This window comes from Sebastes umbrosus, chromosome 21 (assembly GCF_015220745.1).
Source record: "Sebastes umbrosus isolate fSebUmb1 chromosome 21, fSebUmb1.pri, whole genome shotgun sequence".
In the NCBI taxonomy this organism is placed as follows: Eukaryota; Metazoa; Chordata; class Actinopteri; order Perciformes; family Sebastidae; genus Sebastes; species Sebastes umbrosus.
The window spans coordinates 2,613,934-2,629,530 of NC_051289.1; the positions used below are offsets into that span (position 1 = coordinate 2,613,934).

Consider the following 15,597-nt stretch of genomic DNA (forward strand, 5'->3'; position numbering starts at 1 on the left):
CATCATCATCATCAGGTTTTTATTCTCAGTGTGTCACCTGGAGCCTGTTAATGTGTGTGAGTACATGTCTTCTCCTCCTCCTACAGTGAGAGAGGGCGTATCCACTCTCACAGAGAGAGAGAGAGAGAGAGAGAGAGAGAGAGAGAGAGAGAGAGAGAGAGTGGGAGGGCTTTTCTGTGTTTCTCTGGTTTGAATCAGAGGAGGAAGAAAACATCGAGCCACTGAACGAGGAGGAAGCGCGCATCTACATTTCTGCTGCTGGAGGAGAGCAGACACCCACCAGACACAGAGACACAGAGAGACAGAGAGACACACAGAGGACAGACTGCTGCTGTTATCCCACAGAGGAACTAACAAAAGGTGAGCTCCACATCCGTCTTTAAAAACATGCTGATTTATTGCATGGTCCCTGGTCTGAGGAAAGTTCTTTCCGATGTGAGGATGTGTCTTTGTTTGTTCCATCAGCTGCATCCCTCTCTTATTTCTCTTTGTCTGCACACTTCTTCTGCATGTGCAATGTGTTCAGTGAGTCGTGCAACACCAAATGCATGATTGAAAGCGTTGATTTATGAGTGTAGCATTGATTTAATGGAATAAGAATGAATGCTTCATGTTTTTATTCCCACTCATTTCCTACTGTGGCTTCACATTTCTCTACAGACATTCATATCTGAATCAATATGTTCCCTTTGTTTCACTATCAGACATGCTTTGTGTTGCTATCTGAGCTCCTGTGTACCTTCACAGTCTATAATGTTATTGACAACCATTGTTACAGTGATTGGTTAAAAACCAATAAAGTAAACTTTTAGATTTACTTCTGCATCCTTAGTGGTTTTAGAGACACTTTGACCTCCTTCTTCTATTATCATGTGTTTTTTTTAGTGTAAAGTTGCATTCATCAAAAGCATCTTTCCTGGGAGACACCTCCTGGAGTGATGTGTGTGTGTGTGTGTGTGTGTGTGTGAGGTGATAATGAAATGTAGAAGTGGCTTTTCCCCTCCCTCCCTCCCTCCCTCCCTCCCTCTCTTCAGTGTCTTTTCACATGCAGAATGAGCCTGTTGTTTTTGAAATGCTAAGTAAAAGGGTCAGATGATGGGGATTTCCAGTGATTCTTCTTATTACATTTATGAGTCTTCTTCCTCCATGAATTTAAAAAAAACCTTGTAATCCCCCTTGCTTTTTTTTTTTGTGTGCCTGATTTGCTGCTGCTGGAATTCATCCAACATTTCGGATGTGTCAACTCTCACTTAATTCTGGGCTAACTTAATTGCCTGCAGGATTACTGTGTTAGAATGAGACTTTAATGTCAGTTTGATTTCTTGTTCTGCGATGCTGTAAAAACCTTCGCTGCTTGCTTTGTGAGCGGGTTCCTTCTTGTCTGTAAAACCATTTCCTGCATGTATTTGTGTGTGTGTGTGTTACATCGATGATGGTGACATGCAGTAGATGACAGGTGGGTTATTTATGGGTGTTGTGTACAGCTGTAGGGTATAGATGGCAACTTATATTGTTGTTCTGATTGAATACCTTTGGGGTTTGGCGTGTTTTTGGACAAAACAAGGACTTTGAAGATAGTGATCATGGTCGGATTAACCTGCTTGGGAGACCTTGGGGCACAAACTACCTACTGGTTCCTTATATATCCCCCACAGTTTGGTCTTTTTAGGCTGGAACACTTCTTGATTAGCAGATTTAAAAAGAAAGAAAGAATCTGAATGAAGAAATCTTAAGACTATGTTTTGACACCTTTTTTAAGTTTGAATCTCAAGATCAGATAAGAAAGCTTGACCCACTTTAAAGGGGCACTCCGCCCATTTTACACATCAAGATTAACATGCTCGTCATGTGGAGCACTACTCTGTCTGTGTTTGTTTATTCTGTTGGCTTCGGCTTGGAAACTTTTTTTTAATGAAGGCCTGAGGGCGATGAGTTCAAAGAGACATTTACCACACACGGGGAGGGTGTAACGAAAGATGCTGGTCAGCTGCATTATGGGAATTGTAGGATCTACTTGTGACTAAAATTCAGGATTTCACAGCACATGATGCATCAATTTTGCCTGGTGGAGATCATGCGTTAGGTCGTGTGTGCATCTGTCTGTCTGTCCGCAGCTAATCTCACATACTACTGGACCCATCAACCTGATATTTTTTGTGCTAATTTACGACTGTTTGATCAAGGGGCTCTTGTGGTTGCGGTGATTCACACCTTTTCAAAAAATAATTTAATTGACTGTTTTATACCGTCACCGACTGTTGACTCATCGCTCCTCTTAACCGGCGGGTAGGGGCCGCAAGTCATCAACAACTGCTTCAGTAGCAAAAGGCATTTCCTGCAATTGGCTAGGCTAAAAAACAAGCCCTATCTAGTGTCGTGGCAACTTAAAATGTGTTGTTTTCTACTAAGAGAGAAAGAGGCAACAGAATGCACAACATTTGTCTATCAAACCTAAAGGCCTTTAATGTTTGCACGCATCACATCATTCTTAGTGAATGAGCGCCCTAAAATGAGTTACATACAGCCTTATAAAGTAGTACAGACAATCATCAAACACTCTCTATGCCAGGTGTCAACATCCTCCACAGCAGGGGATCTAAACACAACGGGAACTAACACATAGTTGAACTGATACCACTGAATCCTTTCTCATGCTCTGACGTGTCTTAAATGCTTACAACATCTGTTTCTTAAAGATTGCAAAACTTTAAGGACAGATTGCATGTAAGTCTTTAATACCACAATTTCCATCACACTAGTCGGTAACAGGCCACATTTTGGTCTTTGCCGTGGCTCAAAAACTGACATCTGTACAAAAGTTTCGCCTCATTTTGAACTGCAGATTAATTCCATACCCGATAAGTCATTATCCACTAAAGTTAGACACGATACCAGATGAATAAATCCCTGGCTTTGTTATCTTTGACACCATCTTGATTGTAAAGGAGCCGGGAGGGACAATAGAGTGAGATTCAACTCTTCTTTTGTTTCTGGAGGTGAGAGGGAGACACACCCGGCGGAGATCTGCCAGTACTGCCCCCCCGATGAATATGCAAATCTGATGCAAATCAGCTCTTTTCACCACGAGTACAGCCGTAAATGTAAATTTTATTCTGTCTTTATTGACAATGTAGCGCAACACAACGCCGTAAACAAAGGAATCTATGTCCTTACTCTGGTCCCGTCTGTTGTCGGGATATTTTAAAATGACAGTAAAGTAATTTCATTCTTGCCGATGAACCCTGAAGTTACTATGAGAGCTAACGTTAGCCTAAGCGGACATGGCTTCTGTTAGCCTAGCCTCAGGGTGTTCCTCACGTTGGCTGGTTGGTATAGGTTTCTTACTTTGCTTGTGATGGACATTTTCCATTGACAATGATTAGATAATTCAAATTGAATAAGAATCGTTAATGAATATAGAAGTGTTTGTAGGTTTTCAGTGGAGTTTATGCTCTTCATTCCTGTATCTTTAATCCAGTTTGAAACATCATTATTGTCAGTATGTGCATGGTGTTTACTGTGTTTGTGAAGTGAACAGGGATCAGAGTTGGTGACTCACGAGGAGACGATGTAGTAAAAATTACAAACACATGTTGCAGGAACAATAAACAACAAGAAGAAGGATGCAAGAAGACAAATAGTTCAGTCAGTGTAGTCATTCAGACTTCTTCTATTAGAGAACTAATCCACACATCAAACTATTGCATGGACGTTTACATTCCTGCATTCTTGTTAAAGTTCACATTCACTCCGGCTGAGTATATCTTCTAAACAACCCGTCACATGAATTCATAAGTTGCTTGTTTATTGGACAGAGTTGTGGTAACCTGTCAACCTGCCAGTTTAGAGAGTTTGGCAGCGGGAGACGGGCAGTCAGACAAATCCGATTGCACTCTGCACTTCTAAGTGAAACGTGATGGATTTGACCGGGCACATTAGTGTGTTTGTACAGTTTGAGATTAAGAACTCACCGAGAGAAGAAGCTGGATTTCACCCATAAAACCTGTTCATGTCTGTTATCGCTCCTCTCACAGATTTTGGGCTTGCACTAATTTAAAAGCTGCTGAGGCATTTCACTAAAACATTGTGCTCTTTGTTTTAAAGAAATATGTAGAACAACGTGAGACGGAGCAAAGGTCTGGAGCTGCAAAGATAACAGTTATCTCAGTTATTCAAATGCATCAGTTGGTTTAATTGCTCAAGTTGTTGGAACAAGATAAGGAACTGGAACATACGTAAAATGAAAAAGCACTTTCATTGGTATGTGTGTATGAATATATAGGTGTGGTCAACATATCATGAATACCTGTAGAAAGTAATACAGACAGAAAGCCCTGCAACATATCTAATATCTTTGTACTATAAATGAAGACCCAGATTATGCAGATTTCTCGGATTCAGCTGTTGCAGCCAGTGCGACTAAATCTCCGGAGGAATATGTCGCCTCATATCACCGACACTTACCAATATTTACTTGGCTTTATCTAACAGCTGCCTGATACCTTGTGCAGCGAGAAGCCGCAGGGAATGAAGGTAAACATTGCTTTTGAGTTTGCTGAGACACGGAGCTTCAGACACGTTCACAGCTTTGAATTTGTCCTTAGGAGCTTAACTTGTCCTGGCATCTTATTCCAGCCTCTCTTTTTTACTTTGGACGGGCGTGAGATATTTGAAATGTGATGCTGGGAGTTTGGCATCTGAAAAGGTTGCAGCTTTATTCTGCGTCAAATTGAAACAGGCACCTTATTTTTTTTTTTAGTCCCTTGCAGGTTTGGGATCAGTCTTTGCATTTGTGAAAACCTTGGTGGTTGTTATGCTTTCAGATAAGTTGAATGGTGCCATGTAAGCAGGGCTTGGTACTGCCGTAAAAAAAACAATTTAGAGGCATATATACCGAACGCGCTGTCCAAAGAATGCCCTTAAAACCCGAATAATATCGGCGTATCCAACATGTCTTAATCAGAAAATGCTCCATTTAGGCCTAATTCAGAATATCCAAACAGAGTATGACCCATATCGAATTCACAATGTTGTCGAATAATAGTGGAATATTAGCGTGCATGTAAACGTAGTCGATGTTTTGCCAACAGCTCTATAGCCTACAGTATGTTATGTAGAATGAGGTAGACCGGAGCACAGCTGGTTTAACCGGCTTTACCCTCAAAAACAGTGATTGAAAGTCGTGGTGTTCTGCAGTGCTCGCAGCCTCTGGCCTCCTCCGTGCATCACCTAAATAAATATGACAAGATGTTCATTAACTAGATCAATGATTTCATGTTAGCCTCAGATTGAATGTGTCGAGCTGATGCTGATGTCGGCTGATGGAGGATTCACCGCCCGCAGGATGAGGCGACGTTCTCCATCAACACGTATTCCTGCCCTCCTCTCGTTGTTTCCGTACCGTCTCCGGGGACCTCCGGTCCAGCTCTGCGTCCCCCCCCTCCCATACATCATTTCACACTTTATTCTACTTTCCATTTTCCAAAACTGCACCTCCGCTGTCTCCTCCATTAATTTCTCCTCTCCCAAGACAGTTGGCAGGTCCGCTTCCACCTTTCCCTCTGCTTCATTTGCATCTTGGCTCCACACGGCTGCCCAAGTGTTTTCTGGGAGTCAGGTGGCTAATTGGTTCCCATCTGTTGGGAGAAAGAGGCCTTTACGGGATCTTGGGTAATTTGTGTCAGGAGTTTTACCATATTGATTTAGTTTGTTTCCCTCCCCGCTCTGAGTTCACACACTGTTATCTTTTTGCTTTCTTCATATTGGTGCAGCAGATGAACTCTGGGATGTAACTTTGACATCCTCTGTGTCTTTCAATTTAGAAGTTTGTTGCACTGTTGCAATATGTTTCACACAAAATGCATGATTTAGTTTTCATCCTGTTGCTCTCTCAGTTGTTGTGATGCAAGAATAGGGACAGAAATGTAGAAATCTTGTATTCTGAGCGTCAGCGTCTCCGCTACATCTCCTCACTTTGCTCTTCTTTGATCACACAGCGTGCACTTCCTGCCGTGCTAATCCGAGGTTTTAATTTCACAATCGCTTATCTGAGTTGCCTTCTGCGTACAGATAACGGTTCAGAGGAGGAAGTGGCCAGGTCTAGAGAGTGCCTATAGCAAACCAAAAACAGGAAGTGACAGGAAACACAGAGACGCTTGTCTCAGACAGACATGAAAAGGACATGTTTGTTTGTTGACGTCTGTGCTACCTGAAGAAAACAAACCATTTCACTCAGCAGAGACTGTTGGCTCTCGTCCACACTGCACGTTACCGCACCTATTTAACATTCAGCACCAACAGAGAACTCTGTGTTTGGTCTCTGAGGAAGGCCATTTATGAAGCTCGTTGATGGTATCTGGTGTTTGCATGTTTTTACTTTATGAGTGTGAACTCTTTGAACATCAAATATAAGCACTTTATTGAACCAAATACCTCAAGATCTCTTTCCTCCTTTTGGAGGGATATTAGCATATTAGCAACAGAATGAGTTAAATGTTTTTATTTTATTGAAATAAGATAACAAGGAATTCATTTCCCCCCCTGATAGATTAATACATTAATCATACTGAAAAATGTCCGCCCCAGTTTCTCAAAGTCCAAGGTTAAATGTCTTGTCTTGTCGGTCCAAAAAACCCAAATAAAGACATTCAGTTTCATATGATATAAAACAGAGAAAAGCAGGAAATCTCCATATTTGAGAGGCTGGAAACGGCATTTACTGCCATTTTTACATGAGAAATTACTGTAACGATTAATCGACTATCAAAATATTTGGCGATTATTAAATAATACATTGATTATGAGGAGATATTGACACACAAAATAATTTGATAAATGATCAGTAGTCATGTAGATATGATCACCAAACATGCATTTAGGGATGCATTTAGATTTTGCTGCATTCATATTTAAAGAGCTCTCCATTTTACTACCTCTGCTGCTTTAAGTACCTTTTTATATGTCGGGTATTTCATTTGCCTGATTAGCAGCGAAACATACGTTTGTGTCAACAATACATATAAAAAATTATATATACTTTTGAAAATCACTTTTAAGTGCTGAAACAGATGACTGTACAGTAAACTAAATTTTATATCCAAAAGAATTAAGATGGTTGCAGTCCCAGGTTTCCATTAGTCTCGTTATCATGATATATATATTGATGTATATTTGATCTCTTGCTCATCGAGACAAGCGCACTTCCTCCGAGCTCTCACTGTGACCTTCACCTCTCCTCCTCTTCATCTCTCTGTGCATTTTTATTCATAATGTTTTGTCACATGATCCCCTCTGAGAGAGAGAGAGTTGTCGGTGATGAATCAATTTCAATTTCTTTTTTTGAGAGCTTCCTGACAATCGACGGGGCGCCGGCGGCGTTGACCTTCTGTAATGAGGTACGGTCTCCATATCTGCCAGCGGGGGGTTCCTCCTCAGCAGAAGGAGAGGCCGACTGAAATACAGGCCGGCGTTTCTCGGCTAAATTTAATTTGCCATAAAAAAAAGAGAGAAGAGGAAGAGATGAGAAGCGGATGTGTTTTAAAGTGGCAATTGAGGGAAGATGATAGAAGTAACCGACGGCGTTTAGACCTCCAAGGTTATCCCACAAACTGAGACGCTCTCAGAGAATTGCATTGTTATTTAAAGCACTTATTGTGTTCTTAGTTTCCTGATATTTTGGATTGTCTGCAGCAGGCCTGGGAGCCGATACCGCTGTGTTTCTCTGACACTCCATTTGTTTAGCCGCTCTATCTAAAATGAGGCTTGCGTGCATACAAACAGGCATATTGATACACCCGCTGACTCGTCCATCTATCCTTACCGACGGTATTTAAAGCCGTGAACCTGTGGCATCTGGCTCCGCTTGCTTCTCCTCCTGCCCGGGATTCCTGAGAAGGATCCAATTTGAATCAATCACCGTCTCCTCGGTGTTCCCGTTGTTTTGTGTGCGTGTCTCCTCCGATGATAGATGCCGTTATTTCCGCTCGCAGGATGGATTGTAAACGGTGACGAATGGTGAAGGCTAATGCATCCTCTGTTGTCGGAGGGAAATCATTTACCTTTGCGTTCACAATCCATTAAGTCAATGAGAAGAAGAAAAGTTGCACCCGCAGAGGTGGTTTCACTCCGAACATGACACTGACAGAATACATCTGCAGTCTACACATAATACATGTGACTTTAGGGACATTAACTCATGTTTCAAAGTGCCAAATCTGTTCAAATGAGTCTGTCGGAGAGATATGCAGCCGCTAATGCCAGTATAGTTCCACCTGTGGTTTTCCTGCTTTGACATGTCAAAACGTCTGCTTCTTCTTGTCGTATGAGTTTCTTCAGTGCATTACAACACTCACAAAACACAATAGAATTAGATGTTGAGTAAAGGCTCCAGTGTCATTGCACGAGTGCACAATTACGTAAAAGACCTTGCTGAAGGCCTCTTGAAATCAGTAGAGTCTGTGGACGTGCAGCTGTGTGTGGCACGTTATCGGTGATTACATCATTGTGTGTTATGCAGTCGCTATTCCTTCAAAACACAGCTGCAAGAAGAAAGAGACACACAGATGGGCACGTTTTCCTTTAACATGATGCTCCAGTGTTCCTCATGTATACCCAGATAATAGAGATGTAATAGAGATAACAGCAGCTCTCTCCATCTGCAGTGAATAAATACCTCACTGGATGTTTTTGTGCACGTGTGCAGAGGAGTGTGCATGAAGCATGTTCCAGCCTTCAGGATGAAGGTCTCTGCTCCTCTGAGTCACCTGCAGCCTGGTGTCAGACATGCGTCATTGGGTCGTACGTCCCCCCGAGGACGGACGGACCTGCAAGGTGCCATCACACCTCAGTACTCTGGTTCCTAATAGTGTTTTTATGTTACTCTGACACACCTGAAAACCCTTCGACCTCAGTGACAATGATGTCTCCTCCAGGGATTCAGAGGGATCACACCTGGAGAGGAGCTTTACTTTCAATTCAAATCACAGCTTCCTGATTTCAAACTGCAGATGGATCCGTGTGGAAAAGTAATTTACAGTCATTAATAACACAAAACCTTCATTTTCCAACGCCAAATTCACACCGAGGCTCGCTGCAATAGTTTAATTTTATGCGGCTGGGAGTCGTGTTCATGTGTTTCAGGCTGGAATAAATTCTCCGTAGCAGAGGTTAACATGTCACAGGAGTCAGAGGATCTGTTTACTGATTGGCTACGGGTCCTCTCTGGACGCACTTGGCTGCGAAATGTTTCCCAACTTTTAGTTTGGCCGCACTTCGCTGCAGAATCAGACGGCCGCAGCTCGCTGAGCTCAGGAGTGACCGCCGCAGCTTTTCATAGACATTGCAAGACCACCTGCCGCACTTCGCCGCTGCTCTGTTGTGAAGACCAATCTGACAGTTTCTCACACAAAAGCACCACTTTAACTCTTGTGTTTACCAGAGATGTGCTCATAAGTTTCTTAGAAATAAGTCATTTGGTATGAAAAAAGCATTTCAATAAGACGTATTATTGAAACTGGACTTCATCTTCATCACATGCAAGAAAACCCTCCAGAATTGAACATGTATTTTTTGTCAGAACATGGCTGAGGTGCAAATGAATTTGCCCGTGCAGGGAAATACTACATCCACACATAATTCACTGTAGTTTATAAAACATATGGTGTAATGTAAGAAAGACAAATCACAGCCACTAAACACGTCAGGGTCATTATGGTTAGAATACTAATCATGAAGCCACAGACGTGACGTCTTCGCCTTTTTAGAGGCGCTAATAAATGTTGTTTTTCGTTCACGGACCTCGTGTGTAATTGGGTTGTTGTTTTTTTTTACGAGAGAGCAAAGACCAGAGGAGCCTCTTTAACTTTGATAATTGTTGTTATTAACCCGCAAATAAGGAGCTTTTAATTTGACAAGGGCGTGGCGCGTGATTCGCCAAATGACCCAGATATGATTGACGAGCTGGATTTGTTTATGGTCGATTTACGGCGCAACGTCGTAAATGTTTGCATGATGATCCAGTGTTGGTTGTTTATGTGAAGCTTTTGATCAGATGCCAGAGGGATGCTGGACCTGGGGGGTGATGGATGTGTGGTATTATAGATGGATGAGCTTGTGTAACATCATTGAGTTGTGAAGGTCCACAGTACGTAACCCTCCCAGCACAGCGCAGTGAATGATGTATTGACAGAGCCATACAACACCCCTGGGAGTCGTTTACAGGTGACACAACTCCGCACCTGACCTCTTCACCTTTTAACAAACTACATCCAACAGACTCTGAATCTACCCACCGCTCGCCTGTCACGTGACCACCCAGATTAAAGCATGACAGATTATAACCGTCCATCCTCTGATTTCCCGCTTCGTCCCGAGTATTCAGCGCCGTCTGCTCGCTCGCTCGTCATGCAGCCGCGCGGTCGGCATCAGCCAGACACCTGACCCACTTTCCTTTTTATTCCAACATCTGGGGCTGTCTGCCTCCGCCGGCTCGCACATGCCTTCATTATTTATCACGGGGACATGACACAGTCTGTGACAACCGCTCTTCATGAAAGCATCATGAGAAAAAAGCTGCAGCATATGGCGACCTAATGATTGTACGGAGGCTATGAAAGATAAATCCACTGTTGTTATTTGTTTCTGTCCTTTTTTTTTTGCCGGCCAGGTAAGCAGATATCTTCCTGCATCTGCCCACAGCCATCGGTGTCTAATTTTACTCTCAGATTAGACTTGGGGATTGAATTTGAAACCTTGGCTTGCAGTGGTGGCTTGGTTGAGCGGTGTATTTTTTAAATTCCAGGACCTGGCAGGCCGGGCGCCCGCGGGAGGAGAGTTGTTAATATGGTTGTTATCCCGGGAGGAGAAGGTCTTTGTTAAAATGTATTTCTTTCAGGGTGACCTCCCCTTTTGAACCCAGCGGAGCTTGTTTTGGGACCTTCTGTGGAAGCGGCTGCATGCTGTGTTATGTCTGTAGGGTAGAGGAGTCACAACACACGCCTGCCGTGATTGAGATTTTATTTTCCCCGCCTCCCTTTTTTTTCCCTCTGATACACAAGGACACAACCCCCTAAAGGAAATGCAGTTTGATGGGACTTTGGCAATGAGCTGCAAATCAGGAGGGAGAGAAGAAGGATGAGTGATCAAGGGAAGGAGGAGAGATAAAAGCGAGACAGCATGGGGCTCAGAGGCAGATGAGCAGCAGGGGAGATTATCTGATTTCTAACCACGCTGGAGGCACAGCGGTGCGTCTGGCTGTCCAACACTTTGGTGCTTTGGTAGAGTTAAATATCTCAACAACTATGGCTGGATTGAGAGTTCGTGGTTCCCAGAGGATGCATCCTAATGACTTTAGTGAGCTCCTGAAGGTTTATTTAGCGCTACGAACAGGTTCCACTACAGGTCATGACAGGAACTGCTCGTCTTCAGCCACGACTGAACTTCCATGTCTGCTTGCTTTATCCACACCTGATAAATACACCAAAAGTAGGGTTTGTAGTCGATCAAGAGTTGCTGCCTTCCAGCTCTTAATTGGCTAAACTGATCCAGCTAATCAGAGGAAAGTAGAGCGGAGCAAACGTGCTACAGTTTTAAGTATCTTTCAGATACGTATCTGTTCTCTGAACCTCAAGTAACTTCTGCTCTTAAGTAACGCAACTTCCGTTATTTTAACCCAAACCAGGATCTATTCTTTAACCTAACCACGAGTTTTGTTACCTAAACCTAACCAAGCTGTGTCCTGCGAAGACAGAAGTTTATTTTGAAAAGACTGTATGCATGTGACGATCGGAAATTGCCACGTGTTGCTGGACATTCGTAGGAACGATATCAAGATGAAGATGAAGATACGTCGGCATGTTACATGGTGCACATTTCCTCTCTCTTCCACTCCTCCTCTCCTCGTCCACTCCTTCACATTTCGATTCAGATCTCAGTGTGTCGCTCCATCCATTCACACACCGTAATAAAGACGTACTGCCGTTTGGATTTACCACTGCTCGCTCTGCTCAGCGCTGCCAATGAGCCTGTCCTCGTAGCCAAATTTATATGCTTGGCAGCCGCTCCTCAGATCATTGTTGGACGTAAAACGAGCCATGGATGGTGAGGACGGAGGGGATGGATGGATGGATGGATGGATGGATGGATGAAGAGAGAGGGAGGGTGTTGAAATTAATAATTTCCATCTTCATCCAGAATGGATGCCGTTCTGAGACGGGATGTCGTGATTAGATTCCATGAGTGTGATTTTCTATTGATTGTGATAGACTAGTCTGTCACATATAACACAGGTTCGTGCCCTTTTCGTATGCAATCCACACACTAAAACTACTTTTCTGTATTATACAGTAAAAAAGGGAATATATATCTGCGACTTTCACACATGCTCCTCAGAAGATAACTAAAGTAATATCATCCTCGCCACCAGGGAGTCTGCAGCAGCATCCCATTTACTTCATCCATCACAAATCCTCCGCTGGGGCTCTAATGTGTCTCTACTGCCACGGGGAAGCGCTTCACTGCCTCCGTCACCGCTACCCCTCTTTATTCTTTTAGCTTTTACCTGTTTTTAAAGTCTGAATCAGCGGCGGCGGCACACAAACAGGATGACAAACTGGGCCAGCCAGCCTTTCCCTTCTGCTACATTAGGCGTCTCGGTGTCTGTGCGTCTCCATGGCAGCCGGCGAGGCTTCGCCCAGCACCTTGCCAGCGGGGAGGTCGACGGTCACATGTGGTGCAGCGGGATCATCTGACCCCTTTTGACACACACACACATTAACACACAAACACACACACACACGCAGAGAGCTGAGGAATGCGGCGATGGCAGTAAATATTTCATATTTTTCTTCTTTTTTAAAATAGCAGATAATCATTTTATTTTTATTTATCTGTAAAGATATAGGCTCTCTCTCCCTCTCTCTATATGTATATTTAATATATATATATATATATATATATATATTATATATTCATATTTTAACTTTTTTATAAATGTATAAATAGGTAAATAAGCATAGAAAACAGTTTGTTAAAAATGAGTTTTTCCTCAGCTGCATAGCATATTTGACTTGTCTGAAATTAAAATGTTACACCGATCAGCCATAACATTATGACCACCTGCCTAATATTGAGTAGGTCCCCCTTTTGCCTCTGACCCGTGGAGACAGGGACTCCACTAGACCTCTGAAGGTCTGCTGTGGTATCTGGCACCAAGCCGTCAGTAGCAGATCCTTCAAGTCCTGTTAGTTGCGTGTTTGAGCCTCCGTGGATCAGACTTGTTTGTCCAGCACATCCCAAAGATGCTCGATCGGATTGAGATCTGGAGAATTTGGAGGCCGAGTCAACACCTCCAACTCGTTGCCATCTACATGATGTAAAAGAAAACGTGATTCATAAGACCGGGCCACCTTCTTCCATTGCTCCGTGGTCCAGTTCTGATGCTCACGTGCCCATTGTAGGCGCTTTCAGCGGTGGACACGGGTCAGCATGGTGCACCCTGACCGGTCTGCAGCTACGAAGCCCCATACGCAACAAACTGCTCCTCACTGTGTGTTCTGACACCTTTCTATCAGAACCAGAATTAACTTTTTCAGCAGTTTGAGCTCCAGTAGCTCTTCTATTGGATCGGACAACACGAGCCAGCCTTCGTTCCCCACGTGCATCAATGAGCCTCGGGTCTGACCCTGTCGCCGGGTCACCGGTTCTCCTTCCTTGGACCACTGCAGACCGGGAACATCCCACAAGAGCTGCAGTTCTGGAGATGCTCTGACTCAGTCGTCTAGCCAGCACTATTTGGCCCTTGTCAAAGTCGCTCACATCCTTACGCTGGCACATTTTTTCTGCTTCGAACACAAAGTTCAAAATGTTCACTTGCTGTCTGATATATCCCCCCCACTGCCAGGAGCCATGGTAACGAGATAATCAATGTTATTCACCTCACCTGTCAGTGGTCTTAATGTTATGGCTGATCGGTGTATATGTATATGTATATGTATATGTATTCAACCACTGTAGGAGGTAGTGAAGCTTTCATCTTTTTATTTCTATTTTTATTTTACAAGCTGGCAGATAAGTAAATTCAGTTGACTTGTACTGAAATGGTCGATTAAAAGAAGATCAACTTTAATTTGACCCCCCCGAAAAAAGCTTTCAATCGCATCTCATGGTCTTCCTCTCTCAGGTGCTGAGTTGTCATGGTGATGTCTTATTTGTCACGATCCACTAGCTTCTTTCTGGTGTTTTTCAACCACGTCTCACAGTGAATACAGCTGGCTCAGTTATCCTCACATGCACTAAGTATGGGATAACAGGTGGTTGTGTGTCTGTGTATAAAGACATGTGATGACTACTGAGCCATCTCCATGACAACCAAGCGACCTGCACCTGCTGACAAAGACCTCGATCTTGAGAATTATGTACTTATTTGTTAAACTACTAGAATGGACTTTCACTCTCAATATCAACTTTAACATTTAGCCGTTAAAGACCTTTACACACCGGCAGCATGTCTTTATTTTTCATGCGATGAATTTGCACATGCAAACTGTTGTTTTTGAGTACTTACACTCACAACGTGAATATTACGCACCGAAAAAGCAACAAGGTAGATTTTTTGAAGTAGCTTTCTCACCGCTAATAAGTAAATTGTGCAGAAGAGGCTGAATTGCATTTATATTTATGAAACAACATAACAACTAAATTGTATTACTCCTTTCAACCTTGACGAAGAGCGCAGAGCAGATCCACACCTTCCGTTTCTTACCTTTCACAATAAAAGCCCTAGATATATAATATTCGCAGGTGTCGTGTAAAGGCCTTTAAGGTGGTTAAAGTTTCATTTTTTGAAGTTGTACAAGATCAAATACAATCATTTATGTATGTATTGTAGGATGAGACATTTCCAGTTAAGTGGAGCACCTTGAGGTCATTGGCAAATTCTTTATTTTCAGAGAGACGTATAGTTTTTGACTGTGTGCGTCTGTGTTTTATGCTTTCTGTGAACCACTTTGGTTCATTTGAAATGAGAATGAAACTGTGCTGTAACAGCGTTTGCTGAGCTGTAATAAATCCAACTTTTCGATAATGGAAACGCTGCACATTAGCAGCGGCCCTCAGCGGCGTTTTAAGCACAACAAATACTCACTTCAACACATTTAAGTGGCGGAGGATTGTAATTCCCCTCTGTATTGTTGTATTGGTTGTGTAGTGAAGCATCAAAGGAGGCATGTCAAACACATCAGGTGCCCCCCCCCGTTCTGCTCCAGACCCCCGTTACTGGGACAGCCGATTGTTTTCCTACTTCTGAGCATGTTTCCTCACAATTTGAATTAATTGGATTGTAAATTGATCCTACTTTGGAGCTGGAAGCCGCAGTTTTGGCTGCATACAACAGTTTAATCTGAATACTAAATGTTATTAAAAGCCTCCCCTGCTTCGCCTGTGTAGGACAGTGTGTACCTGGTAATGAGAAAAAAGCCCCCAGGGCCTATTGCATTCATTGTGCACCAGCATGGTATAATTCAGTAATTAATTGCCTTAGTGCCTGGATGGCTCTGTAATGGTTTGAAGATAAACAATATGACTGCTGTACTTGTCTTTCCA

At 43.0% G+C, this 15,597-nt stretch overlaps 1 protein-coding gene across 1 annotated transcript in view; it reads left to right on the forward strand.

Moving 5' to 3' along the window:
* Positions 1 to 15,597, forward strand: part of rnf152 (ring finger protein 152) — a 47,147-nt gene continuing 31,550 nt past the window's right edge. Inside the window, exon 1 of the mRNA XM_037757114.1 lies at positions 1 to 360. The gene's annotated coding sequence lies outside the window, so the exon portion shown is untranslated. The remainder of the gene's footprint in view (positions 361 to 15,597) is intronic.